The sequence below is a fragment of the Cryptomeria japonica genome, chromosome 2 (assembly GCF_030272615.1).
Source record: "Cryptomeria japonica chromosome 2, Sugi_1.0, whole genome shotgun sequence".
In the NCBI taxonomy this organism is placed as follows: Eukaryota; Viridiplantae; Streptophyta; class Pinopsida; order Cupressales; family Cupressaceae; genus Cryptomeria; species Cryptomeria japonica.
In genome coordinates, this window is record NC_081406.1 from 494,787,194 (window position 1) to 494,796,177 (window position 8,984).

Below are 8,984 nucleotides of genomic sequence, written 5' to 3' on the forward strand. Positions count from 1 at the left end.
CCGTTCGTCTTACCATGTGTATTCCTTGGTTTGAGTTCGTCTGAGTTGGTCTAGTGTCGTATGGGAAAGTGGCTTTCGATTGGGGGTCGCGCCCAAAGTGGCTGCTGGATAACCCGTCAAAAGTGAGTCTAATAAGTGATAACCTAAATAGATTAGAATATAATCTCTAAACAAGATAATGTGCCTCACACATGGGACGAGTGCTAGCATAGAATCGACATTCTGTGAGAAGGCCTGAAATGGCAAACCATCTTCCTTGTCTTCACGAGAGGATGTGTGGGTCCACATGAGGCTTGGATGGGCCGGAAGTTCGGATTAGGTTGCCAGGGTTACCAGTGTATGGGCCGGGACCTATGAAGACTTGCCATGGTATCCATACCAGGTTGTGTGATGACACTTGTCCCTACGTTCGCTAGTGTGTTGTCGTCTTGTCCTGTTTGAGTACCTTTGTGAGTCGTCCTTTGTCTCTGCCCTTGTGAGTGTTGGCTTCATGTTAGACCTTGGGTGGTGATGGTTCAGTTTTATGGATGCTCTCATGGACTCTTATGATATTAGCTTTGATTATGTTCAGCTGGATCCTGTTCCTTGTAAGGATCGTTTATGTATTTATCGACCGGTGTGGTCATCTGTATATTGTTATGTATCGCCTTGATGGCTGGGTTGTATGGTGTAACCTCTTGTACTCTTAACTTTATTATTTTATCAGAAGGGGTCTTGCAGTTGAGCAGACCCGGAGATGTAGCCCTTTAGGGGTGAACTCCGAGATCATTATGGTGTTATGTGATGTATTCTCCCATGGTTCCTTTATTCAGCTTTTTCATGTATGTTTAGCTTATGTTAGAATGGTTAAGTGGATAATGGAATTAACTCTAAATGCTTATATTCAGTTCTATCTTGAATGCCATGTGGATCGAATGCATATTTGGTTGAGATGCGATTTATCGTAATGCATGTGTGAAATCGTCCTTTTAATGCAATAAGTTGGAGTATGGAATAATGTAACTTAGAGTAACGAATCTTACTCAGTTGTTGTTAGGAATTTAAATATGCTTGGTAAGATCTCTTATGTTTTCGATGAAAATCCTAGTGTGTTAGAACGTTAAATGTATGATTGTAATTCTAAATGAAAAGATTGAATGAAGTTTATGAATGGATCTTAAATGATGAATCTTCGCTTGTGAATTACATTTCCCTCTTTTGAAAGGAATTATCCTGAGTATGAATTATTTCGTTGTTAAGATAGTTAGCTTATTGGATTAATCATGTGAGTTAAGTGAATTGTGATATTTAAGTAATCTCGTTGGGAAACTCTTTAGGAGTTAGTTGAAGTCTTCCGCTATGTAATCTGAATCTTTGGTATCTTGTTGCATCTTATGCGTTGTAACTTTAAAAAAAAATTTATTGCACTCCATTCTTGTGTTATTTTGGCTTATCCCTTCGGGGTTTCCTGGCGGGGCATTACAATATGTATATGTATATATACATATATATATGTATATGTATATGTATATGTATATGTATATGTATATGTATATGTATATGTATATGTATATGTATATGTATATGTATGTATATATGTGTATATATATATATATATATATATATATATATATATATATATATATATATATAATCTATATATGTATATATATGATATATATATTTAAATGAATGGCATGGTTAACAAATCTCTGATACCAAAATGTAAAGACATAAACACTCTAACTTCAATAAAAGAATGAATACTCTTTATTCTTCAAACGAATCTATAATTCATTTAATAAATTCATTTCTTTCTCTCTAACCATTCCATAATCACATAATGTCATTACATATGCGAGTACAATAATCAACACAACAAGTCTATATTCAATAAAGAGATATAATATAGTATTCTTACAACATAGAGCACTTTTCATAGTTTTCAATCATACTAATCATCTATCATAATTTCATTACATAACTTAGGCATTCAATTGACTTAATCTGAAATATACATATCGACTTGCATATTGTATGCTTTGAAAACTTCAAATTATTTATTTACTGAATGAGTCGATATGAAGGAAATTGGCATGCATGATGTATATTTCATGCATTAAATACACCAAATAAAGAATGCAAAGCACAACCGATTTGGGAGACTTGGTAAACCAAACTACTAGTTGAAGTGAAAATTGTGGCAAGTTAGGAAGTCATGACTTGGTTATCGATTTGAAGAGGAAGACTTTGTAACTGGAACTCTCGCTTACCTAGAACATAAACCTCCACCTCTACAAAATGGTAAGTAAATAGCCTAATAAGAAGGGTGACGTGCCTCTCCCGTGCCATTTAATTGATTCCAACAAGGAGTTTTAAACCATAAATTTAGGGAAAAATCCAATGCCTTGCAAAATATAGGCAAAAACGTGATCGTTATTTCGCACACAACAAAAAAAGAACAAAGAATGCTCAGAAATCATTTAGCCAATTTTGGGGAAAATACCAAAAATAAGAAGAAAGGGAAAACGATATAATTCTCAGGTTTTTTATCATTCCAATTCAGCGAATTCGAATTTCTGAGGTAGGCATTTGTTTCAGTTTGTTACAAACATGAATGGTAGAAAAATCACTTCTTAGAAAAAAATCTCTTATAAATCAAATTTTTGAAGTAGAAATGTCTTTCTCTGTCAATTAGAACTCCAATTTGGCAAAATGGTATCTCTATTTGTTGTAGATTTCATCTTTGTTTGGTTGAAGATCAAGTCAACACTATAGAATATATATATATATATATATATATATATATATATATATATATATATATATATATATATATATATATATATATATATATATATATATATATATATATATATATATATGAGTACGATGTGTTGATTGTTCACTATTATTTTCGGCATATTTTAAAATAAATCTTACAGAGATCAAATGCGTAACAAAGATAAATAAAAGAAACAGTTGAAAGAGATGAAATTTGAGAATGGCTTTCATCTTCTTCTATTTTCCAAATTCTGAAAATGTGTTTTCATTCAGCTTCAAAGAAGAATCATTTTCATGAATTTTTTCATATGTATACATATATTTATATACATATGTACATATATGTATTGGTGTGTGTGTGTGTGTGTGTAGGTATACATGTATATATGTAGTATATAAAAGAAGATGGGTTTCATTATCTTCTGATATATGTGATTTCAGATTTCAACTTGAGAAAAGAAATCATGTTGATTTATACCAAACTAGTGCGAAACTGTAGAAAACCTATCAACAAACAAAACTAGTCAGATATCATGAAAATAAAGATATACTCGTAAACTTGACTTCTAGAAAATTTATTACTGTTATTAAAAAAAACATGTCAAAACTGATTTTTGTATTACCAACGAAAACACAGAAACATAGATGAACTATATCAAAATAAAGAATTAATGAATGCTGAAATGATTATTATGATAGTTCAGATACTTAATGTTAAGTATAGATGCCAAGCTAATAAGATAAGAGGGGGGGGGTGAATCATACAAACTTAATCTTCCATAAAAACAACAGATTCAACCTCGGTAACATATACTTCAGTGATATAACCAAAACTGCTAAACATGCAAACTCATAAGCATATAAACATCATAGCACTCATAACACCATATTTAACGTGGAAAGCCAAATAGGGAAAAACCGCTGTGGGATTTCAGACCCACTAAGAAATATACTCTTCTAGAGTATGCTCGGTTAAAAGCAAATCCTGTTAAAGATTACAAACACATTGCTAGATGTGACCTAGTTAAGGGATTTCCCTCAAATCTGTTAGGATCTTCACCTTGTTAGAAGTGACCTTGTTAAAGGATTTCAAACACTCAATCAGAATGTCACCTTGCTAGAGGGTTTTACAAATAAGACTATTAAGTCCACTCGGTTAAGAGATTTTCTATCACTTTACAAAATAACAGTAATAAAAATCTATCTGCAACTTCACATCTAAAATGCTAAAGCAGATTCTTATTTGCTCAATACAATTTAGTCATAGGACTTATCTTGTCCATCTGCTGGGCTCTATACTCTATTATTCAAACAGGTCTTCAAGCTTCTGTGCTCGGTAATCACTATGTAGCATCCCTGTGCATACACTTGCCCGCATGCATTGTTTAACAACAGTTCCTTATTTATAAACAATTTTCCAACCACTAAATCTCCTTGATCACATATCCCATGATCAATCATAGCCATCAGATCTTCAAACATGACCAGGTTCAATGTATCCTTCGATCTAAAAATGTTTTCCCCACCTTGGAACTTGTATACATTTCTTGGAACTTGTGCTAGGGTATTGCGGTTCAATCTGAACTGTAGATCTTCCTACCGATTTTCCTTTGCCATAGATTTTTTAACAAACTTCATGCATGGCATACCAATCATTTAATCATAACCAACTCATCAGCTTCCTTCATTAAATAATTCTTTTATTCATTCAATGCATTCTGTTATTACTCAGTTGCAACTCGATAAATACTAAACTTCACTCGATAGACATTCTGCCTTCATTAACCAATAGTGATAACCTTAGGGTTTACCGACTAGGTTCCTTAGGGTTTACCGACTAGGTTCTTTGCTCGGTAACATAATATAGTATTAACCTTACAAACAACAACATATGTAGGATATCAAAACAATCTAAACATCATGATCTCATCATTGTCTAACTCGGTAATAGTTGCCCATTGAATAACTTATTCCTCCCCTTATTCATCACATTCTTTTTGTGTCTTTTACCAACATCTTTATACTCATCAAATCATACTTCTTAAGATATGGCAACATCATACTGAATTAGAAAATCAATTTCTTGACATCAATGACAAAATAATAATATTAAGACAGTAAACATCCTTTAGCAGTTATATCCATAATCATCAACAACCTTCTCAATATCCTTATTGAAATGCCAACAATCTCTCATTGTCTGTTATAATACCAACAATCTCCCCCTTTGGCATTGATGGAAAAACCAATTGATATTACCTAATTGATTCGGATTACTGTGAGATTCTGACATGCTGAAATGCTCTCCCCCTGTCATTAGTCTTTTGCCCCATACAATAGTCTTCTCCCCCTTTGACAACAATGCCAAAAAGTAAAGAACTAAAACATAATTTCTTCCTATATGAAGTGATTTCCTACTGTTATGTGTCAACTTAGTCCCGGTTAGAGCATTTTGTCTTCAATTCTTGTTCCTTGTATTTGTTTCCTGCACACCTTTAGAAAACCTCCTAAAGTTTGTAAATCAACATCAACTCCTAAAAGATATTCTGTACAGTCATCAAATTGATGCTTTCATCAAACTCGGTCAGTGAATAGAAGATAGGGGTAGGACCGCTAACTTACTTCTGAGATACTCAAAAGTGTCCCTTGGCAGTGGCTTGGTGAAGATATCTGCTATTTGTTCCTTTGTGCTAATATACTCCAACACCACTTTCTTCTCTTGAACTTCTTCTCTAAGATAATGATATTTGATAGAGATATGCTTTGTCTTAGAGTGCATAACAGGATTCTTTGAAATGTTAATGGCACTAGTATTGTCACAGAATATAGTTACTGGCTCGGTAACTTGCTCATTTATACCATCCAACAGTTGTTTGATCCATGCTATATTGGTACAATTCAATGTTGCAGCAACGTATTCAGCTTCTACTGTTGACTGTGAAACACATCCTTGTTTCTTTCTACGCCAACTCACTAGTCTTTCTCCTAAAAAGAAAGCTCCTCCACTTGTGCTTTTTCTATCATCAATTTTGCCTGCCCAATCAGCATCAATATAAACTTTTAAATCAAAAACATTTCCTTTCTGATATACTAAGCCATAATCCTCAGTGTCTTTCAAGTAGCTGAAAATTCTCTTGATTGTTGTCATGTTTGTTTCCTTGGGATCTGCAGAGAATCTTGCAACTATACCTACTGCATGTGTTATGTCTAGCCTACTGTGAACAACATATTGTAGCTTTCCAATCATGGATCGATAAAGTGCCTCATCAACAGATGCAGATTCATCATTCTTTGATAGTTTATAGTTGGTAGTCATAGGAGTACTTACTGGTTTTGAATCCTCCATTCCAAATTTCTTCAAGATTTCCTTTATGTACTTGGATTGAGTAATGAAAATCTCATCTTTCATTTGTAGTATTTGTAAACCTATAAAATACTTTATCTCACCGATTAATGACATCTCAAATTCTTTGCTCATTTCATTTCCAAAGTTCTTGCATAAAGAGTCATTTCCACAAAAGATAATATCATCAACAAATATGGCTAAGATCAGTATTCCATTTTCATCATTCGTCATGTACATATTTTTGTTTTCATTTGTCCTTATAAAACCAATCTTGATCAAATAGGAGTGCAATCTTTCATACCATGTTCTAGGTGCTTGTTTCAAACCATATAAAGCTTTGTTCAATTTACATACCTGATCATTATTCTTGTTTTCAATAAATCCTTTAGGTTGTTTAATAAAAACTTCTTCTAATATACCATTCAGAAATGCAGATTTGATTTCCATTTGATATACCTTCAAATTCTTGTAAGCAGCATATACCAACAATGTTCTTACTCCTTCAAGTCTTGCCACAAGTGCAAAAGTCTCACCATAATCAATAACTTCTTCTTGAGCATAACTTTTGCAAACTAGTCTTGCTTTATTTCGAATGACCTCACATTTTTCATTCAGCTTGTTTCTGAAAATCCACTTTGTACCGATTACATTTTTTTCCTTCGGTCTTGGGACCAGTGTCCATGTGTCATTCTTCTTGATTTGATCAATCTCTTCTATCATAGCATTTATCCAATCTTCACTGTTAAATGCCTCTTTCACTATTCTCGGTTCAAATTCAGATATCAGACATGTGTTATGTCTCAGTTTGTTCCTTGTCATCACTAGATCATCCTTATCTCCTATAATTTGACTTGATGCATGATGTCTTCTAACATACTTAGCTAATACAGGCTCGGTAGGCTTTGTATGATCTTCTTCATCACTCGATAACTGGATATTCTCTTCATTTTCTTCAATAGTTCTCTCAGTAAGACTTGTCGGTTGAACATAGACAAATCCTTCATAATCTTCTGGTTCTTTGGAATTTCCTTCATCATTTCTTTCTGCAAATACATCAATTTTCACATTTGCACTTTCTACTATTTTGTTAGATGATTTGATCAGACATTTAAATGTTCTAGAAGAATAACCAAGAAATGTTCCTTCTTCACTTTTCTGATCAAACTTTCCATTTCGATCATCTTTGTGAACATAGCATCTACTTCCAAAGATTTTGAAGTAACTTACATTAGGTTTCTTATCATACCAAATTTCATATGGTGTCTTCAAAGTTCCTTTCTTCAGTTGTACTCAGTTTAGGGTGTAAACTGTTGTGCTTGTTGCTTCTCTCCAAAATGTTTGTGGCACTTTCTTTTCAATCATTAGGGTTCTGGCACAATCCATGATAGATCTGTTTCTTCTCTCAGCAATTCCAGTTTGTTGTGGAGTTCTCGGTGTAGAGACTTGTCTTTTTATACCATGATCATTGCAGAATAATTTGAACTCATCAAATGTGAACTCTCCTCCTATATCTGATCTAAGGCATTTCAGTTGTCTTCCTGTTTCATTTTCAACTCTTGCCTTGTACCATTTAAACATTTGAAAAGCTTCTGATTTTTCTTTTAAAAACATTACTAACATCATCCTTGAGTAATCATCCACAAATAATATGAAATATTTATCACCATACTAACTTTGAACTTTCATAGGACCACAAAGATCAGTGTGCACAAGATCTAAAATTCCCTTAGAAGTGTAGGACTTACTTGTAAAGCTTGATCTTGTCATCTTACCCATCTGGCATCCTCAGCACATAGCATTCTCAGGTTATTCAAGACTCGGTAGACCTCTTACTCGATACTTCTTGCTTATTTTGATCAGATTATCAAAAATTACATGACAAAACCTTTTATGCAATAACCAGGTATCATCTATCTTTGCATATAGACACTTATTCCGAGTTGAGTCAAGGTGAAATGTGTTACCTTTTGTTTGTGTCCTAGTAGCAGCTAACTTTCCATGCTTGTCATAAACTTTGACAATTCCTTTCTGAAATTCTATTCGGTAACCTGTGTTGTTTAGCTGTGCTACACTCAACAAATTGTATTCAAACCTTCAACCCAATAAACATCATTGCATTTTGCATTGTCAAGAAGTGCTATAGATCCTTTACCTCTTACTGGACATGGTGCATCATTACCAAATCTTACATAGCCTCCATCATAATCTTCTAATATAACAAACTTGTGTTTATCACCTATCATGTGATGTGAGCATCCACTATCTATGATCCAAGAATCATTAGTATTTATGTGAGCTATTAAAGCTTTTTCTTCATACATTTCTTCATCTGATCCATCTTTGATAGCCACATAAACTACATCCTGTGTATCAGTTTCATCTGATTTATCATCATTGGATTCCTCATCGGCTATTAAGCATGACTTTATATCTCTTCTTCTCAAGTCTCGATGTCCTTTGTAATGATTTAGGAGAGGGACAGACTTAAGAGTGTCTAAAGACCTGAAAGTGAGATATGTTTGACTGAAAGCGAGGTTGGGGTTCAGTTTTGAAGTAGTATGTAATGGAAGGAGCCGCTCTCCCTCAGTCTGGGGTTGATGTTTCTCGGTCAACTCAATCTATGGAGTGTAGATCAACAACCCTAACAGCTGTTGGATCTCAAACTCCAACTGGTGACTAGACAAAGGGAGGAATAGCTCCCTTAGGAGGAGCACAAACCGAATGAACATCATTCAGATGAACACTCTTCAATCAGTTATCTCGGTAATCTCTCTTTTCAGTAGAATCTTTGTCAGGACAGTTAGAAGCCATATGTCCTATCTTATCACAATTGAAACATTTCAAAGGTAGTTTTCCTTTATACTTACCTTTGCCT